The sequence below is a fragment of the Meriones unguiculatus genome, chromosome 8 (assembly GCF_030254825.1).
Source record: "Meriones unguiculatus strain TT.TT164.6M chromosome 8, Bangor_MerUng_6.1, whole genome shotgun sequence".
NCBI lineage: Eukaryota > Metazoa > Chordata > Mammalia > Rodentia > Muridae > Meriones > Meriones unguiculatus.
Genome location: NC_083356.1, coordinates 105,992,501 through 106,014,544, shown reverse-complemented (window position 1 = coordinate 106,014,544; position 22,044 = coordinate 105,992,501). Strand labels below are relative to the sequence as shown.

Genomic DNA, 22,044 nt, shown 5'->3' with positions numbered 1-22,044 from the left:
CAATCTGCTGATGGGTGGAGCCTCTCAGAGGACAGTTATGCTAGATTTCTGTCTGCAAGTATAGCAGAATATCATTAATAGTGTCAAGGGTTGCCCCCCCCAAATGGGGTGGGTATCAAGTTGAGCCAGTTGTTGGTTTGCTATTCCCTCAATCTCTGCTCCATCTTATTTTTAATTAATTAATTTATTTATTCACTTTACATCCCTGTCAGAGCCCCCTGCTTTCTCTCTTCCCAGTCCACCCTTCCTCCATCCTTAACACTATTATGTATACTCTGGTATGCTTGCAGACAGGAGCCTATCAGAGCTGTCCTCTGAGAGGCTGCACCAGCAAAGGTTCAAAAGAGATGCTGAGACTCACAACCAAACATTGGACGAAGCATAGGGAGTCTAGCAGAAAAGTGGGGAGAACGATAAAAGGACCTAGAGGTGACAAGAGCTTCACAAGAAGACCAACAGAGCTAATTAACCAGGGCCCAGAGGGGCCTGTGGAGTGTGAAACACCGACCAAGAACCATGAATGGACTGGATCTAGTTTCCGCATGTATGTGCAGCCAATGGGCAACTTAGGCTTCATGTGGGTCCACTAGTAAGTGGAGATGAGGCTGCCTCAGGCATGGCCACTATTGCCTGCTTTTGATCACCTCCCTATGACAAGCCCTCCTTACCAGGCCACAGGGAAGAGGACAAACTCAGTCTTCAATGTGACTTGATGAGCTGGGGTGGGTGTGTAGGGGGCCTACCCTTTTCTGAGGAATAGGGGAGGTGGGATGGAGAAGGGAGGGTGAGACAGCCTTTACTTTTAATTCCTTCTCCCAGTAATTTAAGTTTGATTATCATTTTTAAAAAAAATGCAGGACATAACTTACATTTTTTAATTACATAAGAACTAAATATATACCAAACTAAAACCCACAATCACAAAGACCCAAGAATTTGAAAAATCCATGATATTAAAAATGCCATTGTTGTTATTTACATCATAAAAAATTGTGGGGTTTTTTAAATTAATAACTTCATCCTTAGCAGAGAAAATGACTCCTAATGACATACTGATATACCCACAAATCAGTGACTCGATCAACTCACAACAGAGAAATTTCTACTGGCAGTAGATGGTAATTAACACAGAGACACAGAACTTAAAAATGTGCAGAGACTGACAGACACTGGAGCACTCATTCCTAAATGAGATGACATCATCAAGTCATTAAAATCCTTCCCTCAAGGCTCAGGAATCGATGTGAATGAGGAGGTAGAAAGATCGTAAGAATCAGAGGTGATGGATGATACTCTCAGGACACAGTGTCATCCAGACACAACAAGGCTGTTATGCATATGAACTCACAGAGACTGTAACAGCACTCACAGTACCTGTATCAGTTCAAGCCAGCTGAGTTCCCAGTACTGAAAGTGGGATCTAGACAAGGGGTCCCACTGCTAACCAAGAACAGAACACGTTTGCAATTGAAATGCAATGGTAAAGAGAAAACCACTGTGCCTTCTATTAACCAGACTTTAAAGCAGGCCCCACATCTGTGAGTAGTTGGCCAAAACAAAATAAATTCCATGTGTTCTTCCCTATGAACTTTCTTTTTTTTGGGTGGGGGGTTGTTTGTTTTTGTTTTGTTTTGCTTTTTTGCTTATTTGTTTGCTTGCTTGATTTTGTGTTGCTGGTCTTTTGTACTTGTTTTCATTTTATTTTTCATGGGTTATATTTGTTTTTCTTTTTGAAAGAGAGAAAGACAGTGCAAAAACATGTGGTTGGGTGGGTAGGGGGTGGGAATGATCCTAAAGGAGTTGAGGGAATGGGAAGAAGCATGATCAAAACATACTACATAAAAAAGTCTAATTCGAAATAAAAATAAATAAATTTAATACTTACTAAGTATGAACTCTCAAACAAGCCCACATTCCTACATCTAAAAATTGGATCACTGGGTTTTCTGTTAGTATCCTCAGCTTCACTTAAGTCCCCAAATTTTTAAGTACTCTTGAATCACATATTGGATATATAGAAATATGAAGAACATTGTATATTCTTTCTCAAATCTCTTTCGTTCTTAGACAATATCACATAGATGATCTGGAACTCATTACATAGACTAATGATATCCTCGAACTTCTGATCTTCTGGCTTCCATCTGCCAAATACTAGAATTATAGGTGTGTTCTACCATGCCCAATTTCTGTAATGCTGAGGTCTGAACCCACAGATTCATGCATGCATGACAAACATTTTACTACCTGGGCAACCCGGTCAACCCTTGTTTCATTTTTATTTTGTTCTGTTTTCTTGTTCTCCTATCATAATGTTCATATTTTTTTTTCTATTTTTGAAAGGAGATGTGCTGCGGAATTTATGACCTTATTTCCGTAATCATATTTTTGTTTTTGTTGTTTCTGGGTCTACTAGTATTGGCTGATGTTTATAATGGCTTTTTATCATATTTGCTTCTCTGTACAGATGGAAAATTTTGTACATAATTGGATGCCCATCAATGCAAATTGTACATTGTTAGATGCATTTTAAATGTTGGATAGTATCCTAGCTCCCATGTAAGTAAATAAAAATTAGCTGGTTCTTTTTAAGACTTGCCTTTAAATTTACTGTTCAGAACATCAACTTGCAACTATCCTCACAGTAAGATAAGACCCTTCTTAGGAACTGACCCAGTATTTCTCTCATTGTGGGTTCATTTTTTTTTCTCCTTTGAAAAGGAGGAACATAAAACATCACCAGCCCTTTGGGGGATATGATAATTTCTTAACTTGCTGCGTTGTGTCTTTTGCCTTGAATATTTCTGCTATCGTGTAATTTTAAACCAATCAGAACTTGCAGGGTATTGGGCTCCTGATCTCTTCCATGCTCTGCAGGCTTCCTCTTGGCTTGGAACTTCTATATGTTAAGACAAGGTCAACTTGCCCCCTCCTTCATTCAGTTGCTGGTTCCATGCTTCTAAGAGTTTGTTTGGAAAATACCTTCATATGCTGAATGGGTCCAAACATAGATTCACTTTGTTCTATTCTATGGGGAATCAATCTGAAAACTAATGATTTGTATAACCCTCTCCCTATTGTTTGCCTTAAGATTTCTTCTTGCAAGAATATGGCATCAGTAACAGCATTTTTCCATACAAAACTACTCTTCTAGAAGCACATCATGGTTATGAAAAGACTGCATGAAGGACCCACCCATGACTGAGTCTCCACGTGGAAAGAATTCTCCCTGAACAATTAAAAAACATTTATACTATCTAAATACCTACCGTATGAAAAACCAAAGCATATTTAATTTTTTGACAGGAGTGTTCTGGCACAAAATCCACACCATGTCAAACTAGACCACAAAACATCAGACGCTCACACAACTGGGATCCTACTTTTGTTTAGTTGTTTCAATTTGTATTATTTTTTTATTTAATGCTTCATCTTATGTTTGATATTCATCAATGAATTTCATATAAAATACTTGATGTTCTACTATTGAACACCAGTGTTTGCTTTATACACACACACACACACATATACACTTAAAAAAAAAGCAATAATTGTAATTTATGTTTTCACTCCCACAGAAGTAAATTCCCCTTTACTCCATTCTCTTTAAACAATATTGACAGTCTTCAATATAACCTAGTGTTAGAGTAATTGCCTAGAATCTTCATGATCTTATGTTCAATCTCAGTGCATGTGTGAGCACACACACACAAATACACACACTACCATGTACCAAATATTAAAATGTAAATTTTGTAAGAATTTTAATTGAGGAAAACTCTATACTACTGTATTTTAATTTTAGTAGTATTATGTAGAGGAACTCTAATTCAGAACATGGCTGTTCTGGCAAGAGATCACATCCAAAGACCTTCTAGGTCTGTGTGATCAGAGTGAAATACAAAACACACCTTTAATCCAGGAGACAGAAGCAAGCAGATGTGAGTTCAAGGTCAGCCTGGTATAGAGCAAGTTATCAGGTAAAGAAAAGTTTAGGTGGTACACACCTTTAATCTCAAACAAGGAAGAAAAGATAGTTTATAGAAGAAAGCACCCAAGTTTGAAAGTGATGTCTAATTGAGTGTCAGAAAAGGTAACAAATCAGAAAAAGATTTGACAGAATAGGATATGCCCAATTCTCATGAAAAGAGAGAGGAAAGGAAAGCTACTTAAAGGGCAACGCAGAGAGAGAGAGAGAGAGAGAGAGAGAGAGAGAGAGAGAGAGAGAGAGAGAGAGAGAGAGAGAGTTTTTCCAGGAAAGTTTTATGGAGAGAGGCTGAATGAGAGAAGAAGCTAGAAATAGCAAGCAAGAGAATGAGAAGGAACCAGGAGATTAAAAAAGATTGCTGGAATTAGTTCGAGGCCAAGCACAGCAATTCAGAGGCTGAGAGAAAAGCCAGGTTGAATAAATCAGTTGGGAGAGGAGTTTGAGCCAGAGCAGCTGAGTCGAACCAGCCAGCCCAGAGTTCAGAAAGAACAAGGGTGAGCTTATTAAGCCGTAAGTCTCAGAAGCAGAAAACATTCTAGGCCTGGGTAAGAGTGTATGGAAGCTAGAAGCTTCCAGGACTAGGTCTAGGGTAGCAGAAGGAGGCAGTAAGCCTCTGAGACAGCAACTGAAACAGGAAAATAAGTTCCTTTTACGTACTGTCTATTATTTTTATATTAAAACACAATATTATTCTAAAAGCACATTTACTTTCTAATTTTTCCATTATTTTGTTTTATTTTTAAATTATTACAATTTATTCACTTTGTATCCCAGCTGTAGCCCCCTCCCTCATGCCCTCCCAATTTTACCCTCCCTCCCTCTTCTCTCCCTATGCCCCTCCCTAAGACCACCTATAAGGGAGGTCCTCCTCCCCTTCCCTTTGACCCTAGCCTATCAGGTTTCATTAGGACTGGCTGCATTGTCTTCCTCTGTGGCCTTGTACAATTGCATTCTCCCCTTTTTTCATATGGCAGTATGTATGCATGAAAGCCATTAATTTATTCACATTAATATCTCATATTTTTCTAACAGAATCACAGAAGATCAGTTTTTATAATTCTTAGAAATTTAGTGGTCATTGGTTGATCAGTCAAGTATTCTCTGCCTTTCATAATTCAAATTTAACCCAACCTTTTTCTAAAGCGCTCTCCACAATGTCTGCATGTGGTACCAGCACATAGTATGGGGTGAATTCTCAGCACACACTGTAATGTTCAAAATAATATTCGAGGAGATACTCTGTATGTTTAAACAGACAAGGATCCATATGGCTAACAGGAAAAAGTAAGAATCACACAATATAGTCTAATAGCAACACATTACAGAATATTTGGAAAACCAAAAATAAATAAAGTAAATGATTGCGATTAATGTAAAGAGTTGAAAGATTAAAAAAATTAAGACAAATAATGAATTATACTCGTCATGCCTCCATGAGAACTCTTAGAGAGCTGATGTGCCCTGGGAAGAGTGTGTGGTCTTTTTTTTTTTTTTTTTTTTTTTTTTTTCAAGACAGGGGTTTCTCTGTGTAACAGTCTTGGCTGTCATAGAACTCAATTTGTAGACCAGGCTGGCCTCAAACTCATAGAGATCCGCCTGCCTGCCTACCAAGTGCTGGGATTAAAGGCGTGTGCAACCACACCAGGCTGAGTTTGTGCTTTTTTAATAGATGCTTGAAATAGAAAACTGAGAAAGAAATAGGTAACCCCCCCAAAAAAAAATACAAACCTGAAAGAAGGAATTGGTCATTTAGATCTCATTTTTATAAGCTTTCTACTCTGCAGAAGTCAGGGTTAGAAAGAATGATAATACAGCCCTGCAGACTGAACACTTGAAAAAGGCATTATCTGATAAGGGAACATTAGCTACAATGCACAGAGAACTCTTAAAACACAAGAACAAATCAACACGACTTATGAATGGGTATATATGGTAATGATACATGTTATCAACAGTATGAATGAGATGCAACTACACATCTCTTAGAACAGCTGAAATCTGGAACACTGGCACCACCAACAGGAGCAGAGACATTGGCAGGAACTCTCAGGGATGGGTGGTGGGAATACAAAAGATATGGCCTCATTGGAACAGTTTGCCATCTTCTTGCAAAATACAAATTAACGATCATATTCTTGGTATTTCCTGAAAGGAGTTGAAATCTTATGTACACACACACACACACACACACACACACACACAAATTTATGTAGTTATAGATGCTTTACTCAAAATTGCCAGTGCTGGAGAGCAATAAAAATGTGAATTGGTAAACTATGGTAGATCCAGTCTGTGGAATGCTCTTCAGAGCTATAAAGAAACGATCTTTTAAGTAATGTAGCTTCATCAGTTTTAGTAAAGGCAGCATGTTGGTAAAGATGTTGGTAATGAAAATATTCTGTGCATGTCTGGGAACAAGAGTACTTAAAAACAAACAAACAAACAACTCTCTGTGTGTTCTTCTCAGTGTTGCTGAGAACATAAAATTACTCTAAAATTAGAATTGCAAAAAAACTAGCAGTGTGACATTATCGTTTCTGTTGTAGTTGAACTCTTCCTACATCTGAAATCAACCAGGGAAAAAAGGTGACTTGTCCAGCACATGGTTCTGAGAATTACTGTCAAGTGAACTAATCCTTTAGAGTGCAATCTCAAAAATTAAAGGTTTTGTACCATTTCTAGCACCCTTTTGTCTATCAAGGGTACAGGATCCAAGTCCCCCTTACCTCCAACGCAGCAGGTCACACAGTTCTGAGGCTGCTCTTCCACAGTAGAAGATGTGGGAACAAGCTACAGTAGAGAGCCCACTGGAGCTCACCTAGCCTGGCCTGAACTTTCTGAAAGCTGGGTCCTAATACACACGCGTGCGCGCGCGCGCGCGCACACACACACACTCACACACACACAAGTACGCTCACCGGAAACTCACAGTCAGTGAGGCAGATTGTGTATCCAAGTGAGTAGCCCTAAATCTGGGAAAATCTTGACTGCGTCTTCTCCCCTCCCTCCCTCCCTCCCCCCCACCTAGACCAATCTCTACAGCTTTCAGGAAACCTTCAAAAACATCTATGCATTCTTTGCCTATCTAGAAGACTACAGCCTTTGCTTTAAAAGAGCAGGAAAAGGGCACAGCCTGAGAATGAGTTTTGAGTGCCATGACCCAGCTCTACCAATAGCAAAGCCTAATGGAAGGAACAGTTCTGGGTCTCAACTTCGGGCCAGGGGAGACACCTGGAGGATAGCGCTTCTTTGCACCCTCTCCCCAGCCTCCAGCCCTCAGCCATACTTTTGGAGGATTTTTTTTTTTTTTTTTTTTTTTTTATCTGACTTGGCCGTCAGGGCCACATAAAGTGGCTTCTCGGAAACATTAGTAGATTGCACTGAACAGGAGGGAAGGACGGAACTAAAGGGAGGAGGGGCGAAGTGATGAAAGGGCTCTTTTAGCTGCCGGCCTCATAGGTGCACACTGGCACAATACCCCACCCAGCTTGCTGGCCGACGATGGGAGGCTGCGCGACCCCCTCTTGTCCCTTCATCTAGAGCGCAGTACAGGAGCTGTGGCGTCCCCAGCATCACCGCGCCCAACCGCTAGGTCTCCGCCCTGCATCCTCCGCAGGGTTGGGAGGAGGAGGCGAGGGGTGGGGACCCGAGAGCCCAGGGAGTGTCAAGGAGGCCCAGCGACGCTGCTGGCTGTCGAGGGCGGGGTCGCTTCGTCCAGCATCCCAGGAACAGACTGCGCGCGGGCCTTGCCGGCGCTCCAGTGGCGACTGTTGAATTTCCAATCCTGCCCGGTGCTCTGGCTGGGCTGCGCTAGCGTGCGTATCCGTGGCTGGTAGTTGCCCGCACTCTGAGCAACAAGATTTCAAAGAAAGAAGCAAAGCAAGAAAGAAGACTGGGGAGAGAGGAAGATCAGACTCCGCAGGTGCACGCACCGGGTGGGCATGATCCGTGGGGCCAGGTCTCAGGTCAGTGAAAGTCTTTTCTTTTTTTTCCCCCTCTCTTGCTCCTCCCTCGGGTGTGGCGGAAAGAGGACTTAAGGGTCTTCCCTGTACTCCATTCAACTGCCACACCCACCTGTGTCCATTTTCACAGTAATTCGGATATAGCCACCAAGTATCGCGCCACCAGGGACACAGCGGGGTTGAAAGGGGTGGGTGGTCCGTGCAGAATGAGATCCAACTATTTCAACCACAAAGCTGCCCCCCACGCCCCTGCGGCTTCTGATCCTACCGGCTCTAGGAACACGCAAAGAAAAGGTAGCGATGCTTGATAGTCTTTTTATCTCTGTCTGCTCCAGTAGAATTGTTACATGGGTCTCAGTACCAAAGTCAGCTCATGCTTCTTGACTAGCTAATAAAAACGCGTGTGCTATATAATAGCTTGTGTGTTCAAAGATGAATACGTAAACCCAGCTTAGCTGACTTACCTGGGAATGATCAGAAAAGCCTCGCTTCCCAGAGAAGCCCTCAGATGCAGATAAGGGACCATCCCCTTTCTCAGTTTTAGTTCATTTTAACTTTGTTTGTAGTACAACTGAGTATCATGAACTCTTAGGATGAATTTCTTTCCTTTGCACACACACACACACACACTCACACACACTCACACACACAAAACACACACACACATATACACTCATATATATGCGATCCCAAAAGATTTATTAAACAAACAACAACAAAATATAATGCCATCTTTTTTAATCATAGCAAAAAGTTTTGCATGGTCTTTTTAAAAACAAAAACAAAAACAAAAAACATCCATCGTAAACTATCTGAATCCAGTGACAATTTTCACCAGAATGAGGTTTGGTGATTTTTTTTTTTTCAAAGCTAATTTAAAAAGATAAAGACCAAATTAGCATATATTTTTACGCAAATGATGGGATTTTCGGTTGCTGAATGTGAGTTGGTGTTGGGGCCTTTCTACCTAGAAACATTCTCTTTTCTAGTTCCTTTCCCTATGCACTCCAAAACAAAACAAAACAAAACAAAATAACAAAAAAAAAACCAAACATCTTTTTCTTTCTGTTTTGGTCATTTTCAAGCATTTAAACTAGACTTTTCATTCTTACAATTTAAAGTTAATGGAATTTCTTTTTAAAAAATATAATTTTAAAGCTACTTCTATCTGATCTTCATGCATGGCAGTACCATACCACGACTGTTAGACTAACTCAGGCAATAGTGGTGTTTGATGTAATGGAAACTATACCAACTGTTTTGACCATTGATGACAATTTTTTTTTTATGGTAAAATTTTAAAACTACAGTTTTCTTTTTTCCAAAGGAGAATTTCCTTTTAGAAGTAAACCATTGTGTAGCTGGTACACAGCGACCCATTTTCACTGAGGCTTGGGTATGCATAAAGTGTGCCTGGAGATCTGTGGTGCAGAGCTGGGCTTTCAGTGTACCTGCTGCTGCTAAGGAGAGAGCTGAGTCAGGTTTGGATGTCTGCCAAAAAGATCCAGCGCCTCCTTATCCTCCTCCCTAGGCCCGTAGGGAGCCGCAGGTCATCATGGGAGCTATCTAGTCTCAATGCTTCTGTGTTTTTCGCTACTTGTTGCTGAGGAGATCTGGCTGCAAAGAAATTCAGGGAAGGAATCACTGCGGGCTAGTCACTTTACTGAACACGCTCAGCTCACGTTGTCCAGAGCAAGGGGAAATCATTTTGGGTGTTTGGTAGACAATAAAATCATATTCGATCCACTCGTATTATATTTGCACATGATTACGAAGTGTAAAAAGGACTTACGTGGCATTTTTTTCTAAAATTCGTCATGATTCCACGATTAATGCAAAACGGACAGGTTTAGATGTCCCAGTGCTAATAATACTTGGTTTTTGCCTAAATAGCTGAGAGAAATTTCTAATGTTTTTCCAAATGTTTATAGGTGATTCACATTTCACTCATTGTACACATTTGTTTGCTCTCCCTCATGATCTCATTTACTTCTACCTGACTCTAGAAAAATCTACCAGTCTTCTCTCCCAAATGAATCTCTATTCCATAATACTTCTCCAATGTGTCTCATCCACCTGAATGTCTGTCTACACAGCACCAAGTTAGCTCATGCCAGCCTCATGATGGACTTGGACTCATACTTCAACCGAACACTTCTCTCTCCACTCCAATGATCTGCTTCTCTGTAATTTATTCCCCATTTAAATAGTATCATGATGTCCACTGCTTCATAACTGAAAAAAAAAAATTAAAATTAAACATGCTGTTACCAAGTAACAGCAACAGCAAATGCCTTTGGCATGCTGTTTACTCTCTAACTTCTCTGACTTGTCTCTTCATTCTAACCTCTACGATTTATCTTCCCTTCTTCCCTCTCTCCCTTTCCCCTTTGCTTCCTCCCTCCCCAACTCTATGTGTGTGTGTGTGTGTGTGTGTGTGTGTGTGTGTTCTTACCACACTAGTATCTGGGTGTTTTAGTACCTGGAACATTAGAAGCGATATTATAGTCAAAGGATATCTCAATCTCAAATACTCTTTCTGTTGCCTGTTGTCTGGTTTTTTGTTTTTGTTCTTTTCTCTGAGTAGTTTCTTCTCAAACATATCTCAGCTCAAAGATTCCTGTCTTCAGCAAATTGTTTTTGACACAGTGTCAATGCACATTTCTTTTTGATCCCTTTTATTCATGATTTCAGAACTATCTCTATTCCCTCTTGTAGTATTTGTTATTCTCCTCAGATATTTTGCAGAGTTGCACATTAAAATGAAAACATCTTTCCTATTGACCCAAACTAGCGCTCACATGAATAGTAGAGGGATTGTACATATTTACGTAAATCATGGTGCGTGAATATGTAGATTATTTTACAATAACGTTCATCGATAATTAGAATGCCTCATCTTATATTTCAAAACTGTAAGAAATCAAACATGTAGGATGTTTATAACTCTGTGCTATCACTTTGAAAAGGGCAAATATAAATATCCTCAAATGGTGCAGGCACTGATGTGTTCAAAGATAAGGAGATTATAATGTGTGCTTAGAAAGGCCATGACAATAAATGGATTAAAATATTTATTAAAGAAAAGCTGGAATAACCAAACTAATACGATTTTTCTATGAGTGGAAACTCATCAGCAGTGACGACCCTATCAGACAAGTCTTTAAGGATTTCAGAATCACTGAAGTCGTTGTTTAAGATATTAAAACACCAGTGTTAATACGTACAGAGACTTGTGTGAACTCAGGGCATGAGAGTCTGCTGAGATGATCCTGGAATTCCATATGATATTTTTCTTTGCTCCAGGTACTGGAGGAAATTATCTTACAAATACAAAGTACTTATTTAAGAAGGCTCTGAAAGAGAAGGGGTGGGTCATCAAACTGCATCACCAATATTGGGGTCAAGATCAGGGCTTCAACACTGATACTGCTTAATGATAGTGTGATACATAGAAAATTTTATTCAAACCCTGACTTTTTTTAATATAAAACAACTCTATCTCCTTTACATTTCAAGACTTCCTTAAAATTATTAAGTACATAAGGGCTGGAGTGATGGCTCAGTGGTTAAGACAACTTGCTGCTCTTGTACAGGACTCTAGTTCAGCTCCAGCACCTACATGGAGGCTCACATCTTTCAGTAACTCCAGTTCTAGGGGCTCTGATGCCCTGTTCTGGCTTCTAAGGGCACTGCAAACACTTAGTGCAACACATGCATGTAGGCAAAATGTTACACATAAATTAAAGCTAAATGTTTTTTTAAATAAAATAAGCAAACAAGTTTCAGTGTTAGTACTTTGCTGTGAATTCACTTAGCTTTTGGTTGAGTGACTGACTAGCATTGGTTAGTGTGTGTGTGTGTGTGTGTGTGTGTGTGTGTGTGAGTGGCCATTTACTTTGGGTTTTATTTTTCTCAGTTAAAATTTTGGCGGTGCCTTATCTTAAAGGAATACATATGTTCATGAATTGCCACCTGGTGTATTGTGAAATTTGTAATTAAGGAGACACGCTGTCATAACAAACGGCTAGAGTGGATCCGTGTACTACCTGAAGAAGGTCTTCCATTTTATGTATTGCAAATGAGCTAGCTTATTCTTACATAGGAATGTCGAGCATTTTCAAAACCAGATACAGTCAGATAAGCCCTTGGCATGGCAAATGGATCTTATATAATGGTATAAAATATTATATATGAAGATTTGTGAGAAAGCTTTAAAATATGTATACAGTGCTTTTATGGAATCTCGGAGATCAATTTTGCTGTGTTGCTTTTCTACAAAATGGAATTTCTTCATTGAAGATTTTACTTACTATTTCCTCTTTGCATTACTGGAAGGAAATGGCCTTCAGGAACAAAAAAAGCCATCAGCCCTTGGAGGCTAAAAAAAGTAATGAAATTGGATGGTTGAAACCATTGTGGGTGGCAAGGATAAATGCCAGACCATAATAAAGAGGGAAGGAAGGGAAAGACCTTGAGTACTGCCAGAAAACAGTCTGATAGATAAATGTGGATTGCCATAATGTATAGAGCTGAGTTTGCTCTTTCTTTCCAGCCTATGTGGAAATGGTTCTTTTCTATTTATTTAAAATGATAATTAATTTATTATAAATTAAGCACACTGTCATTGCTTATTTAATAAAGAAAAGAGAACTTTTAGATTTTAAGTGATATAACAGAAATCAAAGTACCAAATATTATTGTTAAAAATTACTTATAATTTTATTGCTAGTTATTTTGTGTGTCAAAGTTTGAGAGGACTGTGATTGTTCATAAAGTTCTTTAAATTTTAAAGAAAGTTTAAATTTTTACTTAGATTTTTTTAAACAAAGCTTTCTGACTCATTTATCCAAAAAATACAATAAAACTCAAATGTACCTATGATTTTTTCAACTTTATAATTTAGAGGAAATGAGTATATTTTCTAGCTGCCCTCCTACTCTGAAATAAAGAATGCCTTATTTGATTTTTTTTCTCTCTTTGCTCTATTTTCTTCTTTTAAATATTTGACATATTTGCACTGTATACTTCACTTTCAGTTAAAATGATTCAAACAAAATAATTGAGTTAGGAGGAAGATTAATAATATAAAACAAATGCATTAAGATATGCACACAAGAACATTTACACTGAGGTTTTTTTTTTTTTTTTTTCAAATAAATGTGATCAATTTATTCGCCATGAGGGAAAACCAACATGAACTAGACAATAATCCCAATGAGATACCAGCATTTAAAATGACTAAATTTAAGGCTGGTCATACCAAGTGTGGGTGAGAGTAGATGAGATGGAACCAGAATTGCCAACAGTGACGATGGCATGTAAAATGTAGAAACACTCTGATGTTTTGGCAGCTTCTCAGTGTGCTTGACTAGATAGATTTCTACCAAATCTGTATTGTGCCTGATGCCCCACATGGTGATTATTGAGGCTAGGGTTTGAGACATAGGTTTTTTTTTTCTTTTTAACTTTTTTTATATTAATTACAGTTTATTCACTTTGTATCCCAGCTGCAGCCCCCTCCCTCATTCTCTTCCAGTCCCACCTTCCCTCTCTCATCTCCTTCCATTCCCCTCTCCAACCTCCTCCACTTTCATCTGACCCTAGCCTATCAGGTCTCATCAGGACTGGCTGCATTGTCTTCCTCTGCCACCTGGTAAGACTCCTCCCCCCTCAGAGGAAGGTGATCAAAGAGCCAGCCACTGAGTTCATGTCAGAGACAGTCCCTGTTCCCATTACTAGGAAACCCACTTGGACACTGAGATGCCTGGGCTACATCTCTGCAGGGGTTCTAGGTCATCTCCATGCAAGGTCCTTGGTTGGAGTATCAGTCTCAGAACAGACCCTTGTGCCCAGATTCCTTGGTTCTGTTTCTCTTCTTGTGGAGCTCCTGTCCCCTCCAGGTCTTTCTATCTCCCTCTTCTTTCATAAGATTCCCTGAACTGTGCTCAAAGTTTGGCTATGAGCCTCAACATCTACTTTGATACCCCTGTCCCTCAACTGAGGAATGGATACAGAAATTGTGGTACATTTACATAATGGAATATTGCTCAGCAATTAAAATCAAAGAAATCATGAAATTTGCATGCAAATGGTGGGAACTGCAAAAGATCATCCTGAGTGAGGTTTCCCAGAAGCAGAAAGACACATGTGGTATATCCTCATTTATAACTGGATATTAGACATATAATATAGGATAAACATTCTAAAATCTGTACACCTAAAGAAGCTAAGCAAGAAGGAGGACCCTAGGTGTGATCATCAATCCTCAGTCAGAAAGGCAAATGGGATGCAGAGAAGAGGATGGAGAGAGAGTTTTCTCAACAGGGAACAAGATGGGAGCTTACCATAGAGGGCATCTGAAAGACTCTACACTGAGGTATAATGAAATTTGTTGTGTATCACATGCCAAGCTAGACTCCATGGTGAGTACCTAGGGCTTTTTTTTTTTTTTTAATAAAACTGGAATAATTTTACTGGCTGTAGTCCCTCACAATCTTGCTAGTTGCTCATGAAGTATACATTTTTAATCCCAAAGTAATTAGGATAAAATATAATATCTTTGAGGATCAATATTTTAGAAAGTCAAAATGAAGTAAATGTACATGTTCAATTAAATATCAACAGGTTAATCAGATAAAAGAAATGTTTATCATATTTCATGCATTGATTTAAATTCTATTAAATAATTATCCTTTCAAGTCAATTGGATAGTACTTTCTCAAGAGCATGAGATAAGAATAATGGATTAAACATAAATATGTTGTAAGTAGGATAAATAGAATGCTTTATTTACAAATTATGCTTTTACTTTCTCTGGTAAAATAAAGTTAGCATTCTTTGTAGAGAATTATAATGGATTCAGTTCTATAGAATAAAATATTTCTCAGTAAAGAATTTGTTTTCCACTCAACATAATACATGTTTTTTTTTCTTTTTAAGGACAATCAGTTTGTGAATTTATGATTACTTATAGTATATTATACATAACAGTAGCAGTTGAAAGGTAAAACAATCATAGTGTATTTCTTTATTTTTCATTCTTCCTTCATTTATTACATCCCTACCCCAGTTTCCCCTCTCTCCTTACTTTCTACATGCCCCCCACTCACATCTCTCTTCTCCTTCAGATCCACTCCTCCTCCATTTCCTTTCAGAAAAGGGCAGGCCTCCCAGAGATATCAACCAAACGTGACATATCAAGTTACAACAAGACTAGGCACGTCTTCCCATATGAAGGTTGGATGAGGCAACAGAGAATGGAAAGGATCCAAAACCAAAGGCAGGCAGAAGAGTCAAAGACAGTTTCCCTCACCCTCTCACTCTTTTGAGTCCCACAAGAACCCAAAGCTCTACAAGCATAACATATATGTGGAGAACCTAGGTCAGACCCCTTATGGGCTCCTTGATAGTCCCTGTCAGTTGATTCTGTCGGTTGTCTCGTGGTGTCCTTGACCCATTTGACTCCTATGATCCTTCTTCCCCCTCTTGTCAGGATTCCAAAACTCTGCTTAACGTTTGGCCGTAGATCTCTGCATCTGCTTGCATCAGTTGCTGGATGAAGTCTCTCTGACGATGGTTCTGCTGTATCATTTTTTAAAAAGCTGCTTTTGGTGCTATCCTAGGTCTCTGGGCTTCTGGTTCTACAGGCAATGCTCAGGCATGGGTTCCCTCTCACGGCACGGGTCTCAAGTAGGGACCAGTCATTGGTTAGTCACTCCCACAAGTCCTGTGTCACCTTTACTCCAACATGTCTTTCAGACAGAACAGATTGTAAATCAAAGGTTTTGAAGCTAGGTTGGTTTCCCAATTCCTCCACTGAAACCCTGGCTTTGTTGCAGAAGATGGTTGGTTCAGGCTCTGTATTACCCAATTACTAAGACGCTTAGCTAGGATGATCCTAAATTTCTGGGAATTTCCATTGCATTGTTTCAACCTCGCTCCCAAAATGCCCCCTCCTGATTCTAGTTGTCTCTCCCACTACTCTCTCCCTCTATCCCCTTGACCCCTCTCTCCCATTCACATCCCCAAAGGCCCCAAGTCCACCTATGAAATCAATTCTATTTCCTCTTCCCAGGGAGAACCACATGTCTGTCCTCAGCCTCCTGCCTCAAGCCCTCCTTGTTAGTTAGCCTTTCTGGGTGAGTGGATGGTAGTGTGATTATCCTTTACTCTACAGCTAAAATCCACTTAAGTTAGTACATACTATTTTGTCTTTCTGGGTCTGGGTTACCTCACTCAGGATTTTTTCCTAGTTCCATCCATTTTCAAATTTCATGATGATTATTTTTTAACAGCTGAGTAATACTCCATTTTGAAATTGTACTACAACTTCATTATCAGTTGAGGGATATCAGTTGATGAAGTTTCTAGTTTCTGGCTACATAATACATGTTTCCATGACAGAGTCTTGCTATGAAACCCAGACTGGCCTAGAATTCAAGACCCTCCTTTCTTACCTGCACTTCCTGTTGGCTGGGAACAGGCATATGCTACCACACCTAGCTACATAATCTTTGCCTTTTGCATAATCCTATGCAAAGTCCTTGGCCCCTGGTAATTCATGCAGAGAAAAGGGAAATGGCGTCTTCAGGGATCAATTGAGATCAAAGTTCTTATGATTCCATCTCATCATTTGACAGAATTTTTAAAATAATTATTAATAGAATGGCTATGCAAAGTACCTCTGTAAATCTCTATTATATCCATATTCTATTCCAGATCATTGTAAATCATTTTTATAAGATGCTAAAATCCCATAAAATATTGTTTACTATAGTGAAACATTTTTTTATTGATTTCTATGTTACTTCCTATGCAATTTAAGTTAAATTGAATGTGTCAAATTCGGTTTCACTCTCAGGAGAGTCATCAATATCTACTTTTAACATAAGGACTGAGATACAAACTAGTTACTTATATATTTGTGTGTATGGCTAAAGTATAGAATATTCAGCCATTTTACATTTACGCACATAGTAAATAGGCATTCAAAAGTAATTATCATCTGGCAAGCTAGTATATTATAATAAGGACATATTATGATTATACTTTAACTATAAATGATAACACATCTAAAGTTCATATTTGTATTTTTACTTTTAGGTAGACTATGATGGTTACTGATGAGGCTTTTTCCTAGCTGTTTTTAGAGGCGATGACAACTTTTCATTTCTAAATTAGTAACATTTTATTTTGAACACTTTTTAACATTCAGTTGATTAAGTATTTGGGTATAGGTCATTGGTAAATATATATGAATTTAGTAAGAAAATTCAGTAGAAAAAGACAGATGAATGGTGAAAATCAAGATACTGATAAATGTCTCTCCTCATTTCTGTCATGCTTCAGAACAAACACTATCATGATTCTGCATTCCAGCAGAACGTTCCGTGATGTGCTGATCTGTCAGACATTCTGCTTAACCCACTTTGTGATAAATAGCTACCTACTGACATTGCTGACATTGAATGGCCTCTGACCTCTGACTCACAATTACTCTGCTTCCATCCTATATGCTAGGATTGTGGGTCTGTGTTGTGTGTGTGTTGTGTGTGTGTGTGTGTGTTCTGTATATAGTTGTCAATGTGCATGTATTGAATGTGTGGTCACATTATATGTACATACATGCGCACTATATATAAATATATCCATGCATACATACATACTTACATACATACATACATGTATAAATCCTCTGGGTGTACATTTGTGTGTATATATGTCCATATGCATAAATATGTGTGTGTGTGTGTGTGTGTGTGTGTGTGCATGTGTAAACTAGAATAAACCTTGGGTGTTGCTTATCAGGTGCTCTGTACCTTCTAAAAATTTGGGTTTCTTTTTATTTGTTTGTTGGTTGTTTGTTTTGAGATAGAGTCTCTCACTGGCCTGAAACTCAACAACTAGGATAGACTGGATTTTCAGTAAGCCCCAGGATCCTCATGTTTCTAATGCTGAGATTTAAAACGCCGGCCACCACTGCAGGCTCACTTTAGATGGGTTCTAGCAGTCAAACTCAGGTCCTCATACTGGAAGGCAACTCTTTATCAACTGAGTTACATTTATAGCTGCACACATATTTTTTAACCTTAAAAATATTCACATGGCTAAAGTTTAGAAGTCACTGAGCCATTGGAAACCTGAATATTTTCTACATTTTATTATCATTATCTAAAAGAGTGACTGCGGCCATTTGAAGGGGACACCTGCAAAGCCCTGATGTTCAGCTCAGTAAAAATGAGACCATCCTATGTAAGAGTATACAGACACACACACACACACACACAAACACACACACACACACACGGATATATTTAACACAGAAAGATAGAAACACGTGATAGTTAAACTTATTATTCCATAAAAGCTTTTTAATACATAATGGGGTTAAAGTAATGTATATCTGCAATTAAATAGATCAAACCATATAATTACAATACTAAAGAAAAAGGAAAACTAGGGATAATGTTTATCTTAATGTTTATATTACACTTGAGAAATGCATTTGACTTAAACTAAAGTTGAAACTTCTCTTGAAATGTGAAAAGAGCTGCTGTATACTTGACATTTTTTCATGTTGCTGGTGTGGGATGATCTCATCACTGTTGTAATATGTTGTTTAATGTGGGAGAGTCGAGTCAGCGAACCAGAGGTTACTTTCAAGGTAGGCCTGAGTTGAATAAAAAACATTGTATCATGAAAAGGGACATGCACATGAAATGTGTGACAAAGTTCATTCCAAAAGGAACTGTAATAAAACACATGTGATATCCTGGTTGTTAGGAGATCAAGAAGTAGAGGAAATGAGATGACCTTGTAGATCTCAATGTTTCCAATGCTGAGACTTTTAAATATATTCCCCCATGTTCTGGTGACTCCCAACCATAAAATTATTATGCTACTTTACAACCGTAATTTTGCTATTGTTATGAACCACAGTGTAAATATCTTTTTTTGTTCTGATGGTCTTAGGCAACCCCTTTGAAAGAGTCATTCAGCCCCCAAAGTGGTCACAACCCAAATGAAATATGAGAACAGTTTTGTTTGGGGGAATTTTGTTTCTTGAAAAGTAAGAATTTAGACATTTTTAATAAATGGAATATCCATATTTATAATTCTGCAAATTGCTGCACTCAAATGTAGCCAAAATCACTATACTTATTCTCACAGTCAATTATCTATGTCAATTAGTGTTTCTTTAACATTAGTGATTCAAGATTACTTTTCAGAAATTTTAAAATATTTTTAGAAAATGAATTAATTTTACATTATGGTTTTAATAATTGTGTTTAAAAATTTTTCTTTTAGCATTTCTTATTAATAGAGTTCAAGACAGCCTGGGCCACATAGTGAAAACTTGTCTCACAAAACAACAGGGTTTGACTGTGAATTCTGTGGTATATCTTAATTTCTTAAGTGTGCGTGAACTTATACTTTGTCCATGAGATTGTCACAATTTATGAAAACTACAGTGAGATATCACCTCACACTTTGTAAGACATTACAAAAAGCCATTGAGATGAATTCATAAAGGAATTTGGTCTGTGCTTCCAAATGAGTACATTTTGCCTAGAAGAAATAAGAAATCAATCCTCCCACTTCTGCTAGTTTGGATGGACCTGGAAGACTTGCAAACTAAAATAATCTCGGAGGGCTTTACCCAGCATGATTCTGTTCACATGGCTTACCTGAAATGATTAGACTTAGGCAGGAACAGAAAATATGAAAGTGGTAGAGTGAGTCTGGGGGCAAAGCAAATTGTGAGCTGTTTTCTGTAGGTCTGAAGATTCCTCTGCAAGGTGGATGAGCTCTAGCTATCTGCTTCACAAGGCAACATGTGTAGTTAACAATTCAGTTACACACTTAAGAATTGTTTCAGGTTCTACAACAGAACGTAGTAGCATCATTGTTATACTGACATTCGTGAACCCTTAAGTTTGATGTACAGTTCTGAAACAAGCGGCAAACAAATCCATAAATCCTTCCCGAAGAATAGGCTGGAGCACACATAGCGTCCCAGCTGTTTCCGGGGCTGAGGCAGGAGTCTGGCTCATGGTTCTCAATTTGAGAACAGACTGGAGAACACGGTAAGACACTACCACAAAAAAAATAATATTGAAAGATTATATTCACACCAGAACAAAAAAGAATGGAAAAACAGCAACAACAAAAAAAAACCCACAACAACACAAAAAGAAAAACAGAAGGAACGTTGTGTGTGCTGATGGTACTAGTGTAAGTCTACGCACAGATCCAAACTTACCAAGTTATATTCATTAAAAATATAGCTTTGTATGACAACTAAAGTTTAACTTATTCATAAAAGGGAAACCATATTTTGTTCCTAAAGGCGTCCCCCATTAGTGTCATATATGTAATTGTTCCTCACATGTGTGTTAAATAAATGATAAAAATAATACTAAGAATGAGAAGAATAAGTTGCCGGTACCTTGGTACCTATGCTTAGATTACTTTGATGTAAATTTATGAAAAAATTAGCCATAGGCCAGGCAGATGGCTCAGGAAGTGATGTGCTTACCATGTGAGCTGTCCTCTGCAAGGAAGCTGTGGCCTGTGCCTCCCCAGACAGTCCCATTTCCTTTCAACGTTTTTCTTTTGAGAATTTCGTGCTTATGTAGAATGCAATCCGAAGACATCTAACCTCATTCCTCCTCGACAACTTTCTCTATATCTCCCCCAACATATCCCCTCCCAATTGCATGTCTTGTTTTTGTTTGTTTGTTTGACAATCCACTATGCCTATGCCAAGTTAGAGCTACCTTTCTTGTGCCTGGGTTACGGGGCCATCAACGAGATCATGGGAAACTAACCAGCACCCTATCGTCAGGAAAGAAGAGTTACCCTTCCTGTAGCAACTACCCACTGCCAATATCTTCTCAGTAACTGGTGGAACCTGTGGGCCATCTACATCATTGACTCTAGGCTATTATCCAGCTTAATCTTTTATAGATTTTGTATAGGTAACCACAGCTGTTGTGAGATCATGACCACAAAAGGACGTCATAGCTAGGAGACAGCATTTCACAGTCTACTCCACATCCTCTGACCTTTACATCCTCCCTATCTGTCTTCCTAAATGTTTTCTGAACCTTGGTGGTAAGGGTTTTAATGCAGATACTGGTCCCTTATTCTCACTACTTTGACCAATTTCACATCTTTCCATGAACTGTTATCTACTGCAAAATGAAGTTTCACTGACCAAGGTTGAGAGGAGCCCAGGTCTATTGTTATAAACGTAAATATTTAGAAAGAAGCTTGATGACATAGCCATTTAGCAACCTGAGAATAATATGGTCTATACCTGGGAAGATAAACCTCTGTTAATGAATTGCCTTGATCAGACTGACTTGAGAGCATGCCTCTCGGACATTTTCTTGATTGCTAACTGACATAGGATGGCCCATGTCACTGAGGATAGTGCTGACCCTAGGCTGTTTGAGCTGGACTATGTAAGAAAGGTAGCTGACATGAGCCTGGGAGCATGCCAGGAATTAATGCTCTGATATGGCCTCTGTTTCAGTTCCTGCCTCCAAATTTCTGCTTGAGATCCTACTGTTATCATTTCCTCCAAAGATAGACTGTAGTCTGTAAACTGAAGGAAGCCCCTTCTTCATCACATTGCTTGTAATCATGGTGTTGATGACAGCAACAGAAAGAAAGCTAGGGTGGAGTCCTACCATACAGTTATGGTGGGTTACAAAGGGCGATGACGATACCTGCGTTAGTTAGGAGACCTCTAGATCCCCCTGGCCACTACCACATAGGGAGGCATTCCTTGCTTTGTACTATGATTTTTCATTTAGGAGCCCATGTCTTTTGGGAAGGACATTGTCCACCCAAGCCAAGCAAGGCAATTCCATTCAAACTTCTTCTGTACATTGAATTTTGAACACAGTTATGGTTCTACACCAGGAAAGCACAGCACTTTCTGTTCCATTTTAACTACAACTGTACGCCCGCCCCGCCCCTCCCCCAGACCAGGGTCATAGCAGGTTTCTTTGGATGACTGAGTGCACATATTTTAACACATACTAAAGTTGGTGCATTAAGAAATGCTGAAATGCAAGTCTT

General features: G+C 38.9%; 1 protein-coding gene across 1 annotated transcript in view; it reads left to right on the top strand.

The window, feature by feature from the left end:
• Positions 1 to 7,486: 7,486 nt before the first annotated feature.
• Scn9a (sodium voltage-gated channel alpha subunit 9) overlaps positions 7,487 to 22,044 on the top strand; it is a 152,039-nt gene continuing 137,481 nt past the window's right edge. Inside the window, exon 1 of the mRNA XM_060390322.1 lies at positions 7,487 to 7,953. The gene's annotated coding sequence lies outside the window, so the exon portion shown is untranslated. The remainder of the gene's footprint in view (positions 7,954 to 22,044) is intronic.